Below are 25,789 nucleotides of genomic sequence, written 5' to 3' on the forward strand. Positions count from 1 at the left end.
AAAGTTGCTATTAACAAAATTAAAAGACGAGTGACCAAATGGAGGAATATGCTTCCAAATGTATAATTTGTAATAACTTAAGGTTCATAATATGTAAAAAGTTCCCACAGGTCAAAAGTGAACATAATCTGAGAAGAGAATAGACTAAAGTTACAAACAGACAATTCCTAGGAGAGAAAAGAGAAATGGATGCTTTCAGCCTTTTAGAGCAAGGAACACAGACAGGACATAGAAAATAAAATGGAAAAAAATTATAAGCCACATCCTTTCCTTTGAGGAAAGCCCCTTTTGCCTCAATGCCCTTTCCTCCTCTGCTCGTCAGGAAACTCATTTTGTATTTTCCCCAACTCTGGTCTAAGGAGAATCCATCAAGACCTCCCTGTGCCTCCGGTATATCTTGTGCATGCATCTCCTATGACCACATTCATTGTGTGCTTACCTGTTTGCTTTCTCTCATTGCCCCCAGAGCTGCATCCATCACTTTGTCTTAGTGATGAAGATAATCTCGCTGAATTCCTGATACCTTATCTAATATGTGTCCATAGAACAGACAATCCATAAATGTTTGGTAAGTGAATAAACAAATAAATGTTGGATCTTTGTGGACACTGTTAGAATCAATACTTACATTTTACAGGAAAGTATCTAACTTTCTATTTCATTTTGACTCTAAGTATTTGCACATCTTATTTTACTCATATGAGAAAGGGGAAAAGGTAACAGAGAAAATTCTGTATTTAATCGATTCTGATTTACCAATTTTGGGTTTCATTGCTGTGTATATATGTCAACTGGATTGTTATTCCTGATGGTGTGACAATAGGAAGGCAATTCCTTGATGTTTTAGTCAACAAGTAATTCAAGTGTCATTTGAGAAAGAACTATTCATTTTGGCTGATGAATGAAAACCTCCTCTTCTTGTCATTGAGTGAGGTCCAAGAAGCACCAGCATGAAAACTTGCAGAAAAAGTGTCAGCGGCTTGAAAGATGATCCAGCATCTGTAGCACCTTTGATGCTCTGAGGATACTGTGTGGGAAAAACATGGCCATCAGCAATTATGAGTCAAAAAAAGATTCAGGAAGTCAGACCCAAAATGTGAAGAAACTTAGAAATAACCATTTTTAAACTCATATCTCCCTTTTTATATATGCATAAGTGTTCTTATAATAGAACTTATGTCTCCATCTAAAAAGTCTATCTCAATAAATGTAAAATAAAAATTCTAAGTAATGAAAAAGCACTGCATCATAATTTTATAGTTGAACTGATGATGTTTTTATTTCTTTCATAGTGGTATACTCCATAATGGTGCATCTTGCAGCCACTGACATATTAGTTTTGATGAGCTATGGTAATAATAACACCTAACCTGATTGGAAAAGACACTGATGCTGGTAAAGATTGAAGGCAGGAGGAGAAGGGGAAGACAGAGGATGAGATGGTTGGACATGACTTTGAGTAAGTTTCGGGAGTTGGTGATGGACAGGGAAGCCTGGTGTGCTGCAGTCCATGGGGTTGCAAAGAGTCAGACACAACAGAGCAGCTGAACTGAACCAAATACCTAACCTGTATTGAGCCCTATTTTCCCAAGGCACTATCCAAGGCACTTTATGTGCCCAATCTCATGTAATTCTTAAAAAAAAACAAACAACTCTGTAGGCTGACTATGATTATCCTCATTTTACAGCTAATGAAACTGAGGTTTAGAGAGGTTAATTACTGGCAGAACTAAAATGTTTGAGTGAATCAGAACCTAAGATGTTAACACTCCATAAAAGAAGAAGCAACAGTAATTTCTTGGGACAGGGATGTTTTTGTCACACTTCAGATTTGGGGAAATTTTTCCCAAGTACATAGTGATACATTTTAGTGCTTGTCTTGTTAAAATTATGAAACAGTCAAATTAAGCAAGTGTGAGCATGTATCCATGCTTATAAATAATAAATATGAATGCCTATTGCAAACATGACCTGTCAAATGCCAGTATTTTTTGTATGATGAGAGATATCTTTGTAGAAATGTATGTATACTAACCAATACAAGTGGGACAGAGCACCCTCTGAGGTGACAGATTCTGTTGTCCTGTCCCCTTGAGGGTGGAGCAGAGAGTAACCTTCTCTCCCCATCAGAACGCCTAAACACCAGCTTCCATCTTAGTTTTCAGTGGCAGTTCTACTGTATCTTAAAATCCATACTTTCAGTAGTAGCTCACAGAATCAATTGAGTGGTAAATAAACTGACTTAAAAGTGTCTCATAATAGTAAGTATAAAGTCAAGTTAAAAAGTGCTACAAATGGGAATTAGATACTAAACTTGTATACATATAAACCATCTAGAAGGAATCAACAACCTCAGCTAAAAGTGAACTAACTCTTAAGACTTCTCTCTACCCTTCCAGGAGACTTGCCCTTATTAGAAAATCATTTGGAAAACCACTTTATTAGCCATAGAATATCTTCCCCGATGGTAAAAGTTCAATACAGAAAAAGTTTAAGACTTTTCATAGATATCGGGAATAGCTGTTTGCTTAAACCCTTGCTTACATAGTTTCCTATTTATGAACACCTTTGTCTCCTGATATTAGAATGACAACTTTGTCTGATTGTTAATTAGCTTGGGAGTGAACACCTGTTTATGTAAAGGTATTATCCATCATGTTTTAAAGAATATTGCTTACTTCTCATCTTATCCAGTCTATTTCTCTGCCAGTACCGTCCGTTTTAAGGTGGCAATGTGTGTTAGTATTTTTTCTCTTCACATAATTTTCCTGCTGGTGGGTTTCTAGTGTCAGTTGCCATTGTCCTCACACTCAGAAGGTGCAGTAAGATTAGTAGTTGCAACCTGGAGGCAGAGTTTTTAGTGCTTTCTATTTCAAATTCTGTCACGCTTAACCACTGGTGTCACCTGGAGGTGGATATTTATTGTTTCTGCAGTTCAAGGAGATATGTTAGATCTCGGCCATGGGCCTCTGGAAACAAGGGCGGGGAAGAGGGTTTGTGTCAAGAGGGACATTTCTCTGTGTCCTTCCTGTTGCATTTGAACTTTTCCCACAGCACCCTGGCATTGGGATTTCTGTTTCTTAGCACTTGTTCCCCTCCCCATCCCTTTCTTTTTGAAGAAAGGGGGTGGGCCAAGATAGTCTGTTCTCCCTGTTCTATCAAGAGGGAATTTTTACCATCTCTGTTTTCATAAATACAAATCTGGGCTAGTTACTACGGTGTCAAACAGTCAGAGAATTTAATCTATAACAGGTTTACGTATAATCCTATTAAATGGTCTTCTGTGTCCTTTGAAATTTTGATTAGCTGGGGAACTGCCCCTCGAAAGAGTACAGTCTTGAATGAAAGGAATTAAGCTCCTAGCTACAGTTGGCCAATAGGATCATGTTTTGTATTGTTGGGTTTTAGGTTTGGGTTTGTTTTATTTATTTATTTATTTTGAGCCTTACCCAGGATCATTTCTCTTCACCCACTGTTCTCTATTTAAGAGTTTTTAAAACTGTGAAAAGTGAAAAATCTTCATGAGTAAACATGAGAATAAATCAACCAGTTGTGTATCACACTAAAAAAGCTCATCGGTTTTCAGTGTAGGAAATACTTCATAGTCAGGGACTTTGTCTGTCTTGTTGATGACTAAATCTCTACTTCTTCAAGTAGCAGCTGGCACGTTGCAGACATTTAATAAACATTCGCTGAATGAATGCATGAACCAATGACAGTTATTTGGCTAAACTTAAGACATGAACTGTAATGTGCTAAGGATAATTGCCTAATTTCTTTATTATGATAGTGTGTGAGCAGGACAGGGTAACATAAATTTGTCTTTCAAACCATCAAAGTGCTAAAATGACATTTCACTATCATAAACAAACAGTTTCCTCTCTGTGGGAATACTGTACCCCGGATTTGGTAAAGCCAAGCTACATGATACGGGCACATAATCCACAAACAAATCCATCTTTGTGGTTCCTCCAAAGGATGTTTGCTTTGTCACACTGCTCAGCTATTTTATTAATTCCGAGGGGAGCATCAAGACTTCTTTGTTTTCTACGGGTGCCTGAGGGGTCATTATCATGCCAGCACTCCCAGTTAGAGCTGATGTTCATGGTGCTCTCTCTTCACTGTGACTTAAAAATCAATAATAATGAATCAGGCAGCATTTGATTGTGTGCTGGTTACTACTGGCCTTCCCAACAATGAAGAGACTTCAGACGAGGAGAGTAAACCCCTCACTGCCGTCTGCAAGATGAACCATAACCTGTCTCACTGCTGTCCGAAGTGTACACCTGCTCCGCTCACCACGCAGTAATGCTCTTTACCTCTCTCATTTTGTACCCTAAAAGGAGATGTGTTCCTGCAGCTCAAAGATTAGAGAAGATCCTTCTCTATAAGGTCAGTTCTTTCTAGGATATTCAGGAAAGAAATAAGCTTTGTCTGCCCTCTGTTTTGGAGTCATCCACTTCCTTACCCCTCCAGCCCTGGGGTGCTTCTTTTGTAGTGCCTGCCTCACTGCACTTACCCCTGGAAGCCGGGCTGTGCAAAGTTGTCTCCACGTGCTGCTGGGTCTCATGTGACATCCTCAGCGGAGGGCTGTGAGTGTGTGGAATCATTACAAGCCAGCTTTTGGTCATGGAATCACTGCGTAGGAGGGAATCAATGTAGTGTGACATGAAGGCATGTACACACACACACACATACACACACACACCCTTTCCCAAAGATGGATACTGATTCTCAGGGAAAGTACAGCCTAAATCAATGTTTTCAAACTGTCATCAATGAACCTATTCTCAAGTGTTCATGACAACATTTTTTGTCTTTAAAAACAGAAGACAGAAGTTCGAAAACCCTAGGTGTGATCACCCACCCAAAGCCAGACATGAAAAGTCAAGAAATGAAAAGTCAAGTGAGCCTTAGGAAGCATCACTATAAAGCCTAGTGAAGATGATGGAATTCCAGTTGAGCTATTTCAAAGCCTAAAAGTTGATGCTGTTAAAGTGCTGCACTCCATATGCCAGCAAATTTGGAAAACTCAGCAGTGGCCATGTGACTGGAAAAGATCAGTTTTCATTCCAATCCCAAAGAAAGGCAATGCCAAAGAATGCTCAAACTACTGCACAATTACACTCATCTCATATGTTAGCAAAATCATGCTTAAAATTTTCCAAGCCAAGCTTCAACAGTATGTGAACTGTGAACTTCCAGATGTTTAGTCTGGATTTACAAAAGGCAGAAGAACCAGAGATCAAATTGCCAACATCCACTGGATCATCAAAAAAGCAAGAGTTCCAGAAAAACATCTATTTCTGCTTTATTGACTATGCCAAAACCTTTGTGTGGATCACAATAAACTGTGGAAAATTCTGAAAGAGATAGGAATACTAGACCACCTCACCTGCATCCTGAGAAATCTGTATGCAGGTCAGGAAGCAACAGTTAGAACTGGACATGAAACAATAGACTGGTTCCAAATCGGGAAAGGAGTGCATCAAGGCTGTATATTGTCACCCTGCTTATTTAACTTACAGCAAGCAAAATGCCAGGCTGGATGAAGCACAAGCTGGAATCAAGATTGCTGGGAGAAATATCAATAACCTCAGAGATGCAGATAACACCACCCTTATGGCAGAACGTAAAGAGGAACTAAAAAGCCCCTTGATGAAAGTTGAAGAAGAGAGTGAAAAAGTTGGCTTAAAACTCAACATTCAGAAAACGAAGATCATGGCATCTGGTCCCATCACTTCATGGCAAATAAATGGGGAAACAATGGAAACAGTGAGACTTTATTTTTTGGGGCTCCGAAATCACTGCAGATGGTGACTGCAGCCATGAAATTAAAAGAAGCCTGTTCCTTGGAAGAAAAGCTGTGACCAATCTAGATAGCATATTACAAAGCAGAGACACTACTTTGCCAACAAAGGTCCATCTACTCAAAGCTATGGTTTTCCCATAGTCATGTATGGGTGTGAGAGTTGGACCATAAAGAAAGCTGAGCTCTGAAGAATTGATGCTTTTGAGCTGTGAGGTTGGAGAAGACTTTTCAGAGTCCCTTAGACTCCAAGGAGATCAAACCAGTCAATCCTAAAGGAAGTCAGTCCTGAATATTAATTGGAAGGACTGATATTGAAGCTGAAACTCCAATACCTTGGCCACATGATTTAAAGAAGTGACTCATTTGAAAAGAGCCTGATGCTGGGAAAGATTGAGGGCAGGAGGAGAAGGGGATGGCAGAGGATGAGATGGTTGGATGACATCACCGACTCGATGGAGATGGGTTTGAGTAAGCTCCGGGAGTAGGTGATGGACAGTGAAGCCTGGTGTGCTGCAGTCCATGGGGTTGCAAAGAGTTGGACACGACTGAAAAACTGAACTGAACTGAAACCCATAGGATGAAATAGAACTCTTTATCTAATTGCCCCGTCGTTTCCAAACCTGCCTGTCCCATGATAGAGTTATTTAGTAGGTGTCACAGCCTCATTCCCTAAACACTGTCCCACTTCGTAATCCATGTGGACATGCATCTCCCAATGACCACTTGCCTGGCCACCCTGCAATCCTGGAAGGAGTTGCTTAACTTCCCAGACTTGGAGCCAAACTCTTCTCTCTCTTTTTTGAAACTTGAACCTGCCTGACAGAAGGGCTGGCTGCCTGGGGTACTCCCCCACTGCAGCTATGGTCTGGGGTCCTGCTCTCTTGGGAGCCCGCTGGCACATGGCAGCCCCTTTCTTGTCTGGGGTTGATGTTGACTGAAGCACTCATGGGTTCTTGTGGAATGAAACTGGAATAAAGGGAGACACTCTCTTTCATTGGGCTTCCCTGGTGGCTCAGACAGTAAAGAATCTGCCTGCAATGCAGGAGACCCGGGCTCGCTGCCTGTGTGTGGCAGATCCCCTGGAGAAATGGATGTCTGCCTCTTCCAGCGTTCTTGCCGGGAGAATCCTATGGACAGAGGAGCCTAGCGGGCTACAGCCCATGGGGTTGCAAAAAGTCAGACACGACTAACACTTTCACTTTTCTCTACCATAGTATCTTACTTGAGAGATACTTGTAGATATTTTTCCAAATTCCAGAAGAAAATCATCTTTTCATATTTGTGATGTAGCTAAAGAATATAAGATTGATATTCTGGAGACTGGGCCATGTACCTCCCTTCTCAGCCTTGAGCCCCTTAACTATAAAAAGAACTAAAATCCCTCAGAGTGCTGAAAAAACTGTGTTGTTTTTAAATATATTGTACATGATTTATTTTATGTTTTTGCATAGTACTTATTTTTTAAAATTTATATTCTAGCTCGTCTCAGAATGGATTTAAGGGGCTTTGAAAGGATACATAAAAAATAGCGAGATAGCATAAATTAGAAATATGCGAAGAACAAAAGGAGGAAACAAAGAAAGGACATAAAATGAGCCAGACCATGGCTACTCCATCCAGGCGTCCCTTGAAGACTTGTGCTCTCGCTTCAGGAAAATGTTGCAGCTGTATGTCAACCCAGATAAGGCGTATGAAAGAAAAATTCCATAACTCTCCCTGTAAGCAAGGCAACCAGTAAGTGTGTCTGTAACAACTGTGGAAAATCTTCTTGCTTCTCGGACCACTGATCTTCAAAAATTTAATCAAAGACGTTAAGTCACAACTACATTTTTTTTTGAGAGTGATAGATACAGCGGTTGTATACATTTATAAGTTAGGAGCAGCCGCCGTACAAAAAAATTCGGCAAATTAGCACGTCGGAAACTACCTATGCCAGTTCTGTAGTAGTCAGTTAGAAAGGGAGCGGAGGGACTTCTCTGGTGGTCCAGTGGCTAAGGCTCTGCACTCCCAATGCAGGGGGCCTGGGGTTCAATCCCTGATCAGGCAACCAGGTCCCACGTGCTGCAAGTCAGACCCAGGGAAGCTAAATAATTTTTTTTTTTTTTAAGGGAGCAGAATTCAAGAGGGTGAGGCCTGCAAGGGGCTGGAACACACTGTCACAGAGAGAAGGGACACACAACTACAGCTCTCAGTTGCTAGGAGGCTCAAGATTTTAGATTCAAATGAGTGAGTGGGTGGTCTGATTTTAAAGTCTGGTGTTTTAAAACAAAGGCTAACAGGAGACTGGTAAGTGTTCCCTGAAAAGGCTTTTGCTTTTTGAAGCCTCTTTGAAGTTGTAATGTTTCATTTGTCCACTGAGTAGGGGTGCTGTGGGGTGGGAAAGTTTATTAATTTCTGGATAAAGAACTAAAATCACAGTCATTACCAGATTCATACCAATAAGGTTTTCATCTCTCTAGCTTGGTGTTTTGCCAGAGCCCCAGACACACCTTCAAACATATACCCATGCATATGCACACACTCATGAATATACACACTCATGTACACACACACACATACTACTCACTATGTTCACACACACACTGAACTTTTGGAGACTGCAGAAGGGGCCATGTTCTCTCTCATATCGTTTCAAGCACTAGCTGGACTCTCCCGCCCTCTCCTCATAAAGTGCCCCCGTTTTCCATCCCCATTGCCCTCACTTTTGCCAGCGAACCTCACTGGTTCCTATGATCCAATTTAAAATCCCCCTTTCTCCCAGCAGCTTTCTCTCCAAATCCTGGACTAGTAACTTCCCTTAAATGACATCTTTCACAACTTTGCTCAGCATAGTACAAAAGAGATGTATTGCCCTAACATTGAACAAAAGAGATTTGAAAGGCCTAACTGTGTCAGGGGAAATGGGCCAGGGTACTCTAGGCATATCTTCAACCCCCAGACATGCCAGTACACAGTGTGAAAAGGACACAGAGAAAGCACAAGAGATTGGAGAACTCGATGGATGGCAACAGATGGGGGTATTTATTTATTTTAAATGCATTTTGCTGGGACAGTCACATGAGATGTCTATCTTATTTCCAGAGAACTCTCAAGGGAAACAGCTGTCATGAGGTTTCATTCCAGAACTCTTTAGTACAGTACAAACAATATTGTGGAGGACAGACAGCCCAAATAGCAGACCACCACAATCAGGGCTGTCCCAAATGCAGTTCATTTTACCCAGTAGCTTCTTCTTAACACCAAGTGAAATGTTCCCTCCAATAAAACAGTGAGGTGACCTTTATGTATTAAATCAGGTTTCAAGCTTCAGGACAGTGGTCAGAATATTCTCATGCTATTTTTTTTTCTTTTTTTCTTTTCCAAATGAACCAGAGGGCTTTAAGGAAATTTACTGAATCCTTGAAAAACTAATCATCCCTTTACAGCCTCGGGTGAGTTACTGCAAAATTTAATTTCTGCTAAGCTACCTGAGATTGCAAACACCAAAATAAATGCATGGTATTTACCTGTCTGCTGAGTTTCTGTTTTTCTCTCTGACCCACACTTCAGAGTGTGTCATGCTCTTGCAAAGCACTTTGGGATGCCCAGTGTCTTACAGTGACCCTAGGTATCTGTGACATTGATTTTTGTCCCTCCCAGCCCATGGATAGAGAGATAATGGTTCACCCTTTACAAGCCCATTCATCTTGTTACAAAGTTCATTCAATAAGTTTTTTTTTTAATTTTCTTAATCATATGAAAATTAACTTGATTTAGAGAGTTTCATCTTTGGAAACTAAAGAATAGATACCCAGGATTATATATACAATGTTTTTAAAGTGCTGTGTATCTGTACATTTAATCGTTTATGATGTGGTGTTTATTTATATTTTTTGGCTGTCTAGAATCACTTAGTCCTGTGTATCTGTACATTTAATCGTTTATGATGTGGTGTTTATTTATATTTTTGGCTGTCTAGAATCACTTTCCTCCTTTGTGGACAGCAGCAACCTGGTGTCCTTTTGGTGAAATACCCTTCCTCCTTCTGTGGGCCTGTGGTAAGACCATCAGTCGAGACAGGTCGCTGTCTCCAAGCGAGAGTACAGGCTCATGAGCTAGGTTAGACCAATTTTGAGTTAGCTGATTGGAAAATAAAGTGCTTGGCACTGATCCATTCCCAGACTGGGCTCTTGGTGCGTTAAGCTCTAATTAGGGGCTACAGATGAAACCCTGCCACCACAGCCTCCAGAATTACCTTGATTGCTGTGCCCTTCTCAGTCTGTTTTTTTTCCCAAACTGGTTTTTCAGCCTTCCTTTCAATTCTGTGAGTTACTACTACCTTTCTTTCTTTCTTTTCTTTTTTTTTTTACCTGTTTAATAAACCAGAATGGGCTTCTGGTTATTGGAACCAAAGAATCCTTATTATGAAAGAATTTATAACCAGATGAGATATAAAAGAAGATATGGATAAGGAAGATACAGACAAGGAAGGTTACAAAAAAGGGGGAGGGATAAGGCCATAATTCAGTGTACTAGGGAGAAACACTGAAAGGATAGCCAGCTAGAATCATGGCCAAAATCCTGCCAGAGACTCAGTCTAGGGATGGACACCACTGCTGCTGCCACTTGTCACCAAGTGCTCAGCAGGTTCTGGGCTCTGGATGTTGCCATCTGTTGTCTCTGAATAGCGGGCGTGGTTGCTGCCCCCTCCACCCAATCAGAATTCTTCACTGTCCAAAGTTAGAGAGCAGGGAGTACACATACCTGATTTAGTCAAGTTCACAGGGGAATACCTCTGCTGACCAGGAAAGGAAAGCAGGTATCTGCCTTTTCAGTTGCAGTAGTAGAAGGGTGAGTTCTACAGTGCAGAACTCCACATATTTGATTTGGGAGTTCTGCTACTGGGCACCTTGTATCTACAATTTTCAGAAAAATAATTTGGGTGGAGTGAAAAAATGAATCAAAAGTAAGGATTATGAGAAAGACGAAAGCAATATGATTGATGGTAGAATTGCAAGTTAATTAACCTGACTAAACAATTCAAACTAGACATGTATGGAATATATAGAATATAAAGCAGAATGATTGATTGATTAGTATTCTTTTAATTAAATCAAGAATCATACATTTCTTTCCGTATTAGAACCCCTGAGACAGAGGCATCCAGCTAAGCTACACTTGTATTCCCAACACACAGAAGATGTGAGATGATAAATGTTTGCTGTTTTAATAGGCTTAGTTTAACAGCATTTTGTTACATATCAGTTGGTTACTAATACACCCTCCAATTAAAAGGCAGAGATGTTCAAATTGGGTAGAAAAAGCAAGACTCAGCTATATGCTGCCTGTAAGACACATACTTTGATAGAAACACAGTTAAAAGTAAACGTATGGAAAAGATATATCATGCTCACTATAATCAAAAGACAGCTGAGGGTCTCTATAAACAGATAAAATAGATTTCAGAGAGAAAATATTACCAGGGAAAAAACAGGAATCATCTTATAAGGATGAAATTGTCACTTTATCAGGAAGACCTATCAGAATCCTAAGTGTTTATGTACCTAATAACAGAGCTTCAAAATATATGAAGCAAAAACTGATATAACTGCAAAGAGAACTAGAAACATCGAAATTGTACTGGAGACCCCACAGACTTCCTTTTTCATCTCATTGTCCACAAATGAGTTATAATTTCCACTCCTGGGATAGCAGCTGGGGCCACCTTCCTTGAGATAAAAGAACCTCTGCCATACCCCTGAACAAAATGGGGACTTTGTTAGCAGGAAAGCTAGAGGACTGACTCTGTTACCAACATCTGCCACAGCCACATGGACAACCACAGAGATGCCTGGATTCAAACTGTGTCTTATGACTTCAATGCCACTTTACTTGCCACTACATAGAACCACCTACCATGTGGTACTATGCTAGCACTGGGACACAAGGGTGAATATCCTCATCCTCTGAGAAGGTGAAAAGCAGTTTTAAGAACAAGCAAATAAAACACCATTTGAAATCTACCACAATGGACATCTATATCCATATTCGTATCTATATCTATCTATATCTCATGTATATAATGTTGGATACACGGAAGAAGTCAGACTGGAGCGGTTAAGTGACCCAGAGGCTTGAAATGAGCCTTTGCCAGGTACTCTTGACCAACAGGGTAAACAGGTTGAAAGGCAGGGAGGAGCAAACAAGGATGGCATTTTCAGGGTTTAGTTTTGCTTTATAAATTAGAAGCTTAAAATGCAAGAAATGAGTGATAGGACTCCCAAAAGTTGAGGCCAAACAGTTAGGCTATATATGTTCTAGGTGATGGGAAACAACAATAAAAAAGGCTATTTGATAGGAGAAAGTTATGATCAGATTTGTGAATGATAACTGGAAAGATCAAGGGACGGTTTTTAATCAAAAGATAAATCTCCTTCTATTTCTGCATAAAGTGAAATGACAGCCCAAGTCATCCTACCCTTTGAAAATTAAACGAGTTCAGTTTCATCCTCAGGTTGTTCATGAGCTATGGAAAGTTCAGTGCCTACCCCAAGATTCTGGCAAGTTTCCAAGAGCTGTATTAATTTTCCAAGGGCTGTGGTAACAAAGTTCCAACCAACTGGGTGGCTTAAAACATCAGAAATTTATATCTCACAGTTTTAGAGCCCAGAAGTCTGAAATCAAGGTGTCGGCAGAGCCGTGCTCCCTCTGAAGGCTCCAGGGAAGAAGCCTTTCTTGCCTTTCCAATTTTCTCTGGCCCCAGGCATCGCTTGGTTTATAAGGGCATAACTCCAATCTCGGTCTCCGTCTTTATGTCACTTTCTTTTTTCTGTGTCTCTCTGTCCTCTCTTCTTATAAAGACGCCATTCACTGGATTTAGGACCCACTCTAAACCTAGGAGGATTTCATCTGGAAATTCCTAATTACATTCTACAAAGACCCTGTTTCCAAATCATGGTACATTCTGAGATTTCTAGTGGACCTGAATTTATTGGGGGGACAAGGGTGGGGGATCAAACCATAGTCTCATGATTTGCTCTGGCTTGGAATTTCTGCTCATCCTAAAATCTAAATCTTGCATCTCATTATCTATGGGCATATTGTTTTCTTTGCTACACATCAGCCTGGATGTGGAGCTCAGTCCCTCCCCTCTGCCCTTAACCCATTCACTCAAGGTATTCATAGGCATAGAAGACTTTATTGAAGTTTTGGAGTAATGGATGGTGCTCATCTTTCAGCAGTACACACATAAGCTTAGACTATTTGGAGTTCAAGTTTTTAAACATCGTTTGTTTAACCCCACCCCTGGAAATTTCTCATTCACGACTTTTTATCAGAACCCAGAATCCTGCTTGTTGTCTGTTCCCCTTTCTCCTGTTTTTTGCTTGCCTGCTAGCTTTTCCTCTCCAAATTCCTCTCCTCTGCTCCTCCCTCCCATTCTTTTTTATTTTAAAGCAACTTTTGTAAGAAACTTAATTTCTTACAAAGTTTGTTTGGATGGTGTGTTTCACTATCCTTTCAAGCTCTACCCCCAGAGAGGTCATTTTCTATGCACATCAAGGAATTTTGCTGAAAACAAACAGCTCTGTCTAAAAGAAGTTCAGAGGGTCATCTGTTAAAATGTTTTCACCGTATTACAGGGAAAAAAAGAATTATAAACAGCACAAAATCTGAAAACCTCTGTACACAGATTCTAAAATCTTCTGCTCTTTGAAGGGGTTGAATATTTTTATTTCAAAGAAGTTCCACTCTAATACACTTGGGAGTCTCATTTAAGTAGTTCCTTAATGAGCTAAGGCACTGATTGAGATAGATGTGTTTATTCCTGCCTCACTAATAAGAAACAAACAGTAAATTTTATATTTATGAGTGTACATGTGTGTATGACATACGTATGATATATACATATATATATATCATATATATGTATATATCATATATATGTATATATACTTATGCATGTACGTGGGCTTTCCAGGTGTTTCAGTGGTAGAGAATCTGCCTGCCAGTGCAGGAGATGTGAGTTCAATCTCTGGACTAGCAAGATCCTCTGGAGAAGAAGATGGCAACCCACTCCAGTACTGTTGCCAGGAGATCCCATGGACAGAGGAACCTGGCAGGTTACAGTCCATGGGGTCACAAAAGAGTCAGGTACAACCTAACTACTAAAACAACCCTAACCCTAACCCTAACCCTAACCCTAACCCTAACCCTAACAGTGCATGTGTGTATAATGCATTAAGTACTCTGTCAATGATGTACACTGAGTTTAATCCTCATAGCTGTTGTGTTGTTCAGTCACGAAGTTGTGTTCAACTCTTTGCGTTTGTGTTCAACCCCATAGACTAAAACACACCAGGCCTCCCTGTCCTTCACCATCTCCTGGAGCTTGCTCAAACTGATGTCCACTGAGTTGGTGATGTCATCCACCCATCTCATACTCTGTCATCTTTCTCCTCCTGCCTTCTATCTTTCCCAGCACAGGGTCTTTTCAAATGAGTAGGCTCTTTGTATTAGGTGGCCAGTGTATTGGAACTTCAGCTCCAGCATCAGTCCTTCCAATGAATATTCAGGGTTGATTTCCTTTAGGATTGACTACAGTTGGATCTCCTTGCAGTCCAGAGGACTCTCAAGAGTCTTTTCCAGCACCATAGTTTGAAAGCAGCAATTCTTTGGTGCTCAGTTTTCTTTGTGGTCCAACTCTCACATCCACATATGACTACTAGAAAAACATCGCTTTGACTATACAGAGCTTTGTCAGCGAAAGTGATGTCTCTGCTTTTTAATATGCTGTCTAGGATTGTCATAGCTTTTCTTCCAAGGAGCAAGTGTGTTTTAATTTCCTGGCTGCAGTCACTGTCCAATGTGATTTTGGAGCTCAGGAAAATAAAATCTGTCACTGTCTCCATTTTTTCCCCATCTATTTGCCATGAAGTGATGGGACCAGATGCCATGATCTTAGTTTTTTGAGTGTTGAGTTTTCAGCCAGCTTTTCCCTCCATCTTACAGATGAGGAATTGAGGCTTGGAGACATGAGATGCCTTCCCAACATTAAATAATTAGAGACAGAACTTATCTCCAGTAGCATCCTTGCTCTGACCTAATGATCTATCACCAAATAAGGACACATGCTAAAATGCTCTGTGTGCGCTCAGTCTTGTCTGACTCTTTGTGACCCCATGGACTATAGCCCACCAGGCTCCTCTGTCCATGAGTGCTAGTGGGGGATATAGCCGGGGGGAGGATAACAGCCAATTAAAATGCACTTTTATGGATTTGCTTAATTTCCTACAGTTGACATATAGTATATCTGTAATGGGAAGCCTGCTCCCCTAACACCAGTGAAGGTTATAAAGAGACAACCACACCAGTTTCTTAACTGAAATGCAGTACTCTTATGAAAAAAACATTAAACTAGAATAAATGAAATGCAGTGCCTTGTTCTTGGCCATGTCTTCTGTCCATTGAACTCTATCTCTGGTCACCTGAGATGTAATCTTTTTTTTGCAATGCCCAGTCAGGATTTTAGAAGTCTATCATTTTAAACACCATATTTAAAAGGAGTTGCAAGTAAAAATGTAAGGTCCTCAGAGAACTGCTTAAGCATTTTGTGTGTGTGTGTTAAAATATGCATAACATAAAATTCCTCATTTTGATCATTAAGTGGTATTTAGTATGTTCATACTGTTATGCAATCAACACCACCATCAAATTCTACAACAGTTTGATCACCTCAAAGAAAACTCATACTCCATTAAGCAGTCCTGCCCGTTCCCCCTTGCCTCCAGCCCTTGTCTCAATGTGTTTACATGTTCTGGGTATTTTACATAAATAGATTCATGTAATACATAACCTTTAGTGGCTTTTTTCACCTAGCATAGTTTCATCAGCACTTTATTCCTTTTTATGGCTGAATAATAGTCCATTGTTTGGCTATGCCATTTAAACATTCTTTAAAGGTAGAAAGTGAGTCTAGTAGAACAAGAAATTGGCCAGAGAAGAGCAAGCTAAAGCAGGACTTCACCCGGACTTCTGGTTTAAGAAGTCTTTATTTAGCAAGATGCTGAGAAATTATTCTCCACACCTGTGAAGGATGAATTCAAAGAAAGCCAGGGAAGGAGGAGGACAGGAGAGATTCTTGGCTGAGCCCAAGGGAGGGCTCTTCTTGATGATCAAGGGAGTTAAAATGAGAAGGCGCCATGGAGGGAAGTGGTGAAGTTGGAGCCCTTGACCTTCAGAAGGAGAAGGGTCATCCCTTCATTTCAGATGAATTTCCGCAGGGCGTTCACCACCCCAAACTACAAGACTAGGCTAGGTGATATTCAAAAATCACCCTCATGCTGCAGTTCTAGAACCATGTGAAGGAAGACACACAGAACACAAAGAACAGAGAAGAAAATCCCAGAGAGTCTGTGAAGATACAAAAGTGACCATTTCAGTACCTGCACAGGTAGCTTCAAATTATGTAAATTGGCTATAATGTTAAAAAGGGGCAGGTGACATTTTGACAGAAAAAAAGCAAATTAATTAATGGAATAAAGCAGTAATTGATGGCCTTGATTATAGTTTATGGCACAAAGGAAAAGGTCAACTCATCTTCTGGATTTTATTTGGGTTAGTGATAACTGTGTTTAGGTAAAAAGAAGTGAAACTCCTAATTGCAAGATAATATTAGTGCTTTACAGAATATCTTGTGCACCACCCCCTCTATAAAAAAAAAAAAAAGAAAAGAAAGCACAGTTATTATTTCCTTTCCAACTCAAGTTGAATATAAATTACCTGGAAAGGAAAATTATTTGTGAAGATTAAAAATATTGTAAATTCTCAAATCATTAGGCGCTTTAAGAAAAACACCCACCAGTGCTTTAAAACCAGTTTTAAGTCTTAATCCTTGCATGCTTAAATAAACATTAGACACACAGATGCAGTGTGTGAAGCAGGCTCGGCTTTAAGAGAGGAAAGATTACGTTTCTGTGTTTATCCAAGAGCTGGCTAAAACACATTCCATTTGGCCCTGACACACAGAAATTAGAGTTTTAGAGACTGGAAAGGGAACTTTATGTCTTTAAACACACAGACTGAACATGGTGTATATTTTAGAGAGATCATGAGAAGTTTCTCTCCTCCACCTTATACAGAGCCATCAAAGAGGCAACTGTGTGAACAAAATAACACAGTGACATGTCACATTCCATATATATCGATTTATCAGATCCAGGAAGAAGCCTTCACAGTTTCTGGACTAGTGATCAGCGGTGAACCAGCATAAAAATCTGAGAAATGGAGAGTGTTCAAGGAAAATTCACATGGAAAATAAATATACCAAAAATCATTTTTTGTGTGCCTACTTTGACCTTGATTGACTTAGGCTCTCAAAAATTAGTCCAGGGTCTCTTTATGACTTTCAGGGGTTCTAAGTACCTTTACCATCATGGGCTGATTCCAGAATTTTAAAAATATATTTTAAAAATCTATTTTATGACTGTGCTAGTAGAGATGAACATAATCCAGGCTGAATTTATTATTCAGTTCAGTTCAGTCACTCAGTCATGTCCAACTCTTTGTGACCCCATGAATCGCAGCACACTAAGCCTCCCTGTCCATCAGCAACTCCTGGAGTTCACCCAAACTCATGTGCATCACGTCGGTGATGCCATCCAGCCATCTCATCCGCTGTCGTCCCCTTCTCCTCCTGCCCCTAATCCCTCCCAGCATCAGGGTCTTTTCCAATGAGTCAACTCTTCGCATGAGGTGACCAAAATATTGGAGTTTCAGCCTCAGCATCAGTCCTTCCAATGAACACCCAGGACTGGTCTCCTTTAGGATGGACTGGTTGGATCTCCTTGCAGTCCAAGGGACTCTCAAGAGTCTTCTCCAACACCACAGTTCGAAAGCATCAATTCTTTGGCACTCAGCTTTCTTCACAGTCCAACTCTCACATCCATATATGACCACTGGAAAAGAATTTATTATTATATAGGCATTATTATAGTCAGTTTTTTCTTACTTTATGAAATGTATTTCATTTCATAATGTACTTTATGAAATGAAAATTAAACCATTTTTATAGCCCTCTAGAAGTGGGAGGTCGGGGGGTCATATGTCAGTGCTTGCTGTGCTCAATGGATTCATCATTCCTGAGTTCAGTAAGTCAACAAATATTTAGCTGGGCTGAGGTCTGGACTAGGACCTGGAGGAACAGGAAGAAGTGTAAGAAGCAGCATACGATGCAAACTGAACTAAGGAGCTTTCACTCATAGACACGTAAGAGGCCAAGATGCAACACGAGACAGTGAGAGGTGTGGGGCAAGTGGGAAGGACAGGAGACAGGGGGTGTGTTAGGTAGGAGGGTATTGATGCCTCCAAATTATTGTTTTAAGGGCCTGTGCAAACTGATGACAGCAAAAATCATAAGAAGGAAACAGACTAAGAAGGACATAAAAATCAAGACTGATAGGAAGTCCCTGAGGACTGTGTGGTATTAGGTGGCATCTTAAACCATACTTCTTAAAGCTTTTATGTCACATTAGTATGACTTCCTGTGTGTTGGCTTTCAATATTTCATTTAAAATGTTCTCTCTTTATTTCCTCTTCCCACAAAAAGACAGAGCTCAGCTTATGAGTATAATTAAAATGTGACTTCATTAGAGCTATGAGACCATGCTTCCATCTTGTTCTTAGCAGCCATCTCATTTTTATCCCTCAGCCTTTTGCATTTGTAAAAAATGGAAGTGTAATTTAAAAGAAGATTGGTTTAAATTTCATGTTCTGGCCCTTTTCACTTGTAGCAGCCTGGCCAGACTGTCCTGCCCACCCCCGAACTCACTACACTCCAGGTGGTTCCCTAGTAACAGATACCAAATAAATGACCTATTTGAGTGAAAACTGAAATCAGCATTTCAATACTATTTTAAGTTTGGTTTCAAAACCATGTGCTCCTTCCTCTAAAACTAGCACCAATCACAGTGGTAGCTTGTAGCACTTTGGAATAACCTTCCAGATATTTTTAGTGTTTTCTTTGTGAAAATACCAATGTTCCAAAATAGGAACGCAAGAATGGAAAATCCATACACAAGAATGGAAAATCTATACCCAAGAGATACTCAGCAATATGGTGCAATATGATCAATTATTTAGGGACTAATTTCCCAGGCCCTGTGCTAGGAAATTCAGATATGATGGAGATGGTACCTGTCATTGGAGAGTTCACAATTACTAGAAGAGAGAAACAAGCCAACCAGATGATGACAACATGATGTGATATGTGTTACTGCAGAGGCACGCCTTAGGTGCAACACACACACACACACTCGCCTCATAGCTGGAGGAATAAGAAAGTGACCCTGGAAGGCTTACAAAGGAATGTGGAATTTAGGCAAAGACTGCTGGTTGCCTACTCAGTCCACTCCCTTTCTTATTAACCCAATGCCTATTTTTATTCAGTGTGGCAATATGCTCACCATAGAGATTACATTTCTTACTCTCCCTAATGATCATGCAACTAAATTCTGACCAGTGAGATGTAAATGGACATTTTAATCAGGTTTTCGGAAGAGATCGTAAAAGGGAACACAGACAGCTAGAACTTGTCCTCTTTGCCTTCCCTGCTCCTTCCTTCGCATCTGAAATATGGACATGTGAGCTGGAGCTCCAGCAGCCATTGTGTGCCATTAGGTAGACTTGAGAATAGGATCCAAGGACCCAGGACGTCAGAGCAGAACAATAGAAATAACCTGAGTCCTGAATCTGAGTCCCTAGTGATTACAGTATCCACCGCACAGCTCTGGACTGCCTATCTCTGGATTCCCTTTCTATGAAAATGAAAATCCATATATCTTAGCTACTATTATTTTCAGTTGTCTTAATGCTAACTTATATTGTGCCCACTGAGTTCAGTTTTGACAGGTTAGTAGAAGTCAGCAAGGTGGACAAGAGGCAGAAGTATTTTTTTAGGCAGAGAGAAAAACCTTGTCAAAGCCACAGGAGCATAAAGGTGCATGGAGCACGAAGGGACTTGAGGCAGCTCTGCCTGGCTGAAGTTATAACCGATAAGGTGAGAGAGTAGAGCAGCTACCCTCGTTCAGGCCAGCTACCTCCTTGAATACATCTAGTGCTTTAGTCATAAATACGCAGCCACCCCAGAGGGTTGTTGTTTACTTAATGACCCCAGAACATGGGTGGGAGCCTTGGTCTTAGTGAGGAAAAGAGAGCACCTGTGAAGTAATGGGATGGAAAGAGGAGGATAGGGCAGATGCCAGTAAAGGTGAGTGTTCAAGACCTTCTGTTTTGGAGAAGCTGATGGTGTCTGCTTTCTCTGTGAAGAAGGAGAGAGCAAGCCTAGAGGACAAAGGGTTTCAGGAGAGTGGAGGAAGTCTGAAACAGTTTCTGGTCATTAGGCCTTTGTGTCCCTGTTTATCTAATTTCCCCTAATTTCAATGAGTTCATAGCTCCACTCGTGCTTCTTTCCACCCAATCCAGAACTTACTTCAGTTCCCTCCTGTTGACCCTCCACTGCTGAGACTTCCCAGAGTGCTGGCACAGTCTTCTCTGCTCATCATACGCACATTGCTTTGCGTTGTGTCATAGCTGTGGGAGCCAACCCTATCTTCAAGCACAATAAGAAAAATAAGAGTAGAAAGAGTTTTAGAGATACTCCTCTAAAACTTAGCTTCCCCAACTGCAAAATGAGGGGAAAATCACCACCTTAAAGAGCTGATATGAAGATTCAGAGAATTCACATGAGGAGCTTAGCACCGTGCCTTGTGTATAATAGACATTTAATAAGAGGTAGCTTTCAGCATTACTTCTTTCAGTTCAGTTCAGTCGCTCAGTCGTGTCCAACCCCTCGCAACTCCATGAACTGCAGCACACCAGGATTCCTTGTCCATCACCAGCTCCCAGAGCCTACTCAAACTCATGTCCATCGCGTCGGTGATGCCATCCAACCATCTCATCCTCTGTCGTCCCCTTCTCCTCCTGCCTTCAATCTTTCCCAGCATCAGGGTCTTTTCCAATGAGTCAGTTCTTCACATCAGGTGGCCAAAGTATTGGAGTTTCAGCTTAAACATCAGTCCTTCCAATGAATATTCAGGACTGATTCCCTTTAGGATGGACTAGTTGGATCTCCTTGCAGTCCGAGGAACTCTTAAGAGTCTTTCCAGCACCATAGTTTGAAAGCATCAATTCTTCGGTGCTCAGCTTTCTTTATAGCCCAACTCTCACATCCATACATGACTACTGGAAAAACCATAGCTTTGACTAGATAGACTTTTGTTGGCAAAGCAATATCTCTGCTTTTGAATATGCTGTCTAGGTTGGTCATAGCTTTTCTTCCAAGGAGAATCTTTTAATTTCATGGCTTTAGTCACCATCTGCAGTGATTTCAGAGCCCCCCAAAGTAAAGTCTGTCACTGTTTCCATTGTTTCCCCATCTATTTGCCATGAAGTGATGGGACTGGATGCCATGATCTTAGTTTTCTGAATATTGAGTTTTAAGCCAACTTTTTCACTCTCCTCTTTCACTTTCATCAAGAAGTTCTTTAGTTCTGTTTCTGCCATAAGGGTGGTGTCATTTGCATATCTGAGGTTATTGTTACATAGTATATATTTAATAATCCCTCTTGATTAAGGTATATCCAGTCCCCCAGGTCTCTGTTCAAAGGTAATCATCAATTGGAAATTTCTTTCTACAGGACCCCTGCCTACATAATGACCATGTACCTCCTGATCATGGAAGGATCCTACTGTTCATTCTGGCTTTGGATCAACGGTCCTAAGGTCTGAGATGTAGAATGGAAGCTCCATGAGGGTAGGACTGAGCCCGTCCTTAACTTCAGTGCCTGTAGTGCTAGGACAATAGTGGGAGGAGGGTGCTGAAGGCACATTTATTTGTCCAATGAATGAATGCATCTGAGACAGCAGCCCTTCTCTTTGGAAAAAGGCAGTTGCCTTTGCCTTTACTTCCACTTGGATTACTGAAATGTCCCTATCCCCTGAAAAATTAGTACTTGCACATTCTTGAATCTTTGTGCCACTTAATCCCTCATTTATTTTCATCCATTTAGCTTTGACAGAACAGGTAATAAAAAAAGCAAAGGAAGAATTTTGGGGAAAAACAGGACTCTTAAGATCTTTTTGAAAAGGGTCCTGAGTGGGCCTGAGTGTGTGTTCGGCCCCTACCTGTGCTGTGGCAGGCGCTGGCGACAAGAAAAATCGGGGTCTGTGTTCCTACTCCACAAAGCACCTGATTCATGAGACAGCTTTGCAGGAATTTAATTAGTGAAGGAATGTGCAAAGCTTAAGCGCTTCAGATGTCATTAACCATCAGGGAGGGGAGAAGGAGGGGAGGAAAACCTAACAGATGTTTGATTCAGCTTCGTTCCGTGAAACAGATCATTGCGCGCACCGTTTCTCTATTTGGGCAGCTCTTGGGTAAATCCTGTTAATGATATTTCATTCTTTGGGGAGCCTGGTTTAACGTGTATCCAGTTTAAAGGGAATAGAAATGCACCTTCTATCTCATGAGGAGAAATAAAGTGATTTAAAAAAATCTGAGTATTTCTGGGTTGCTTTTGTAATGTCATTATTTCAACACATTGAGTGACTGTTGACCCAGGAGTTGAATGAACATGAATCTTTAGTTTCAGAAAATTAAGTTGTGGTCAATTTGTGAAGAAACTGCATGTTTTGGCTTTAATGGCTGCAAGTGTTTGATAGCACTTTGCTCCTTTCAGTCAGGTCCCTGTTCTGTGTACAGGAGCATGTTCTATGAAGCTGGTGGCTTAGGTGGCCAGCTTCCCAAGCACCTACCAGCCCTGGGCTGGCACTAACTGCTTTGGTTGGCCTCAGAGGCAGAGTCCTGCTAGAACAGACCTGGGCTGGACTCCAGCCCATGGAAATGGACAGCATTTGTTGCTTTTCCACCAAAACTAAAATTTCCTTTATACACACAGGAACAGGCTACTAGATCCAAAGGTGTCATAGAAATAAGACATACAAGAGTCTCAAGGCCATCTGATTCATCTTTCCACCAAGTCCTGTTTACAGCCTGTCAGTGTCTTTTCTATGCTTTTTCTGTTGTTAACATCTTGGGATACTTGATTTTGGGTGATAAAGTTAGTAAAGGAAGGAAAAGATACATACCAGCTAGATTTGCTTTAAATCCTGTGTGTAGGCTCCAACCGACTCTTGAGAAATTCTAAAGAGCAAGTTCCTAGAACTTTTTTTCCTCTAGAAATGTTAGCATAATGGTGTTCTGCAACTGATTGCTGCCAAGCCTAAATTATACTCTTTCAAAGCATAATACTAACCACTCAGAAGATGAAAAAAGAAAATCAGCAAGGCAGACTTCTTGTCTTGGTCTCCTTGATTTCTGGCCCTCTACACTTCAAACCCTTAGAAATTAACGCTTAACAATCTGCCTCTATCTTCAAGGTCATTTTATACTCTCTTCTAAATCTGAAATTCCAGTAGAGCAGTGTATTGTCATGTAGTGTAGCTGATCCCAAGAATAAAAAGGCTTTCTAATGTTCAAATGTGATACAAATGTTTTGGACAGAGAAAGAACTGAAGCAGGGCTGGAGCTAGTTGCACAGAAGTCATAGAGAGTTGTCAGGGTGCCCATGTAAGGCTGGGCTGGTTGTGCTTGGGCAAAGGGATCAGTGTGACTTTGTACCAGTCTGAAAATGCCCCCAAATGGACGAAGGGAGCTTTTTTCCAGAGTCTCACAAAGACATTATACTTGTTAGCAGTGAACCAGCCAGGATATACACACCTTATACTAACCTTAGCTTTTATTTCATATTTCTGTGCTAAAATTGTTAAATCTTCAGATCTTTATAGCATGTTCACTCGGTCCAATATCCTAAAAACCAAAGAAAACAACTTTCATACAGTTTGTAGACAGATGTGTTGGATGATTCAGTTAGTACATAAAAAAGAAATTACATTTTTTCCATCCTTATACTATCGATAATGCAGGAATATGAAATGCCTCTAACTTCCACCTTCAACAGGGCAACAAGGATCAGAAAAACCCAGCTGGTGAGTTACATGGCCAATTTGCTGAATCTTTCAAAAAGAAAATAAAGCCAAAGCAAGTTCAAAGCACATTACATTTTAACTCAGTAGCTGCTACTGCTGCTAACTCACTTCAGTCGTGTCCGACTCTGTGCAACCCCGTAGACGGCAGCCCACCAGGCTCCCCTGTCCCTGGGATTCTCCAGGCAAGAACACTGGAGTGGGTTGCCATTTCCTTCTCCAATGCATGAAAGTGAAAAGTGAAAGTGAAGTCGCTCAGTCGTGTCCGACTCTTTGGGACCCCATAGACTGCAATCTACCAGGCTCCTGCATCCATGGGATTTTCCAGGCAAGAGTACTGGAGTGGGTCGCCAGTGCCTTCTCTGTAACTCAGTAGAGGCAGGTTTTAATCTTTAAAAAGAATCTAGACTTTCAAGAATAAAACTTTTGGTGAACTGTCTCTCAATAGACACATTTTAATGTCAGTCTTTCCTGAACAGTTGATAAAGAGGATTCATACACCCTGCTATATTTAAAATGAGTAACCAGCAAGGACCTACTAGCACATGGAATTCTGCTCAATGTTATGTGGCAGCCTGGATGGGAGAGGAGTTTGGGGGAGAATGGATACATATACATGTATGGCTGAGTCCCTTTGCTGTTCACTTGAAACTATCACAAACAGTATTAGTTGTCTATACTCCAGTACAAAATAAAAATGTTTTTTAATAAGGAGTATTTTCTTGGAGAAGATATTAAATATCAGCAAATCCAGAATTTTGCTCATTTGTTTTCCATTTAAATATTTAGCACCATTTCTTTTTCCTATGAATTCTTCTATTTCTAGGAGATGTCATAAATCCACCAGTGTGCCAGTGAGAGTATGTTTCAAGAATGGAGACCCCCGTGGTGAGCAAGGGGTTAGTGAATTCCAATGATCAGTCTAGACAGGCTCCTGTGCCCTCCTGGGTTTGACTAACATTCATCACTCTGCCTAAATGATTTTAATTAATTGTAGGAGTGTTGTCTAGAAGGCAGATCCTGTGTCTGTGGGCATGCAAAGAAATGCTTGAGATCTACTCTGCTGAAGTAGGTGGGATCAGTTTGGTCAACCTTAATCCTAGTCAACTGGGGAAATCCACAAAGACATGAGAGGAGGCTGGTTTCCACAGCTCTGGGCCACCATTTCTGTGCATCTACTTACCAGAGAAATGCTGGACCACTGAGTCCTTGTATCTCATTGATTTTTCTTTCTATGACTCTTGCACCTCTAAGCTCTGTTGAATGCTTAATTCATTTCTCATTGATTTTTAATATGACTTAGTAGAGAAACCAGAATTCAAAATCCTTGAAAGAAATCATGGTCTCTCTTTCATAACTATAGGGCTTTTTTGATGGGACTTATGGGGCATCCTTTGGGAGTTTCCATTCAACCCATTGTGCTTTAATACTATCGCCCCTGACTACGGGGCAGTTTCTTTTAAGCTTCCTGCTCTCTCTAATGGGAGTTACAGAGGATCTTGTCTTTCTCTGTCTTTTCTACTCCACGTCAAGCCTCAGAGGACCAGGCACTTCCACAAACCTTCCTCAGAAGAGGCCGGCCTTAATTCAGGGGACTAGCTAGGAATAGGCAGCACCATCTCAATGGAGCACTGTGAGGCTATCCCCGTCAGGTTCTCCCAACTCACTGCATGCAATATATTGGCTGGCCTGGGCAGTTTTGTGATTTTTGTCCCTAGAATTGTCCCAGTCCATGAGCAGTGGGATTCTGGGAAGGCCACTTAGCCAGCAGATCACAGCCACTGGACTGAAAAGTATTTTTTTTTTACAGGATCATGCAGGGTGGGGCCATGGAAAGAGTGCCTACATGCTGATTTGGGGGGACTCTCCGGATGTTGAACACAGGACAAATTTAGGGCTCTGAGCTCTGGAGGGTCTGTTGCTCCCCTTTAGGCTTGGGCTGCATTGTGAGTTCCGGTT

General features: G+C 40.9%; 1 long non-coding RNA gene across 1 annotated transcript in view; it reads left to right on the top strand.

Moving 5' to 3' along the window:
* LOC138434088 (uncharacterized) overlaps positions 1-22,348 on the top strand; it is a 65,329-nt gene extending 42,981 nt beyond the window's left edge. Inside the window, exon 3 of the long non-coding RNA XR_011254642.1 lies at positions 21,484-22,348. This is a non-coding gene — a long non-coding RNA (uncharacterized lncRNA). The remainder of the gene's footprint in view (positions 1-21,483) is intronic.
* Positions 22,349-25,789: the final 3,441 nt, after the last annotated feature.

This window comes from Ovis canadensis, chromosome 2, assembly GCF_042477335.2.
Source record: "Ovis canadensis isolate MfBH-ARS-UI-01 breed Bighorn chromosome 2, ARS-UI_OviCan_v2, whole genome shotgun sequence".
Classification (NCBI taxonomy): domain Eukaryota; kingdom Metazoa; phylum Chordata; class Mammalia; order Artiodactyla; family Bovidae; genus Ovis; species Ovis canadensis.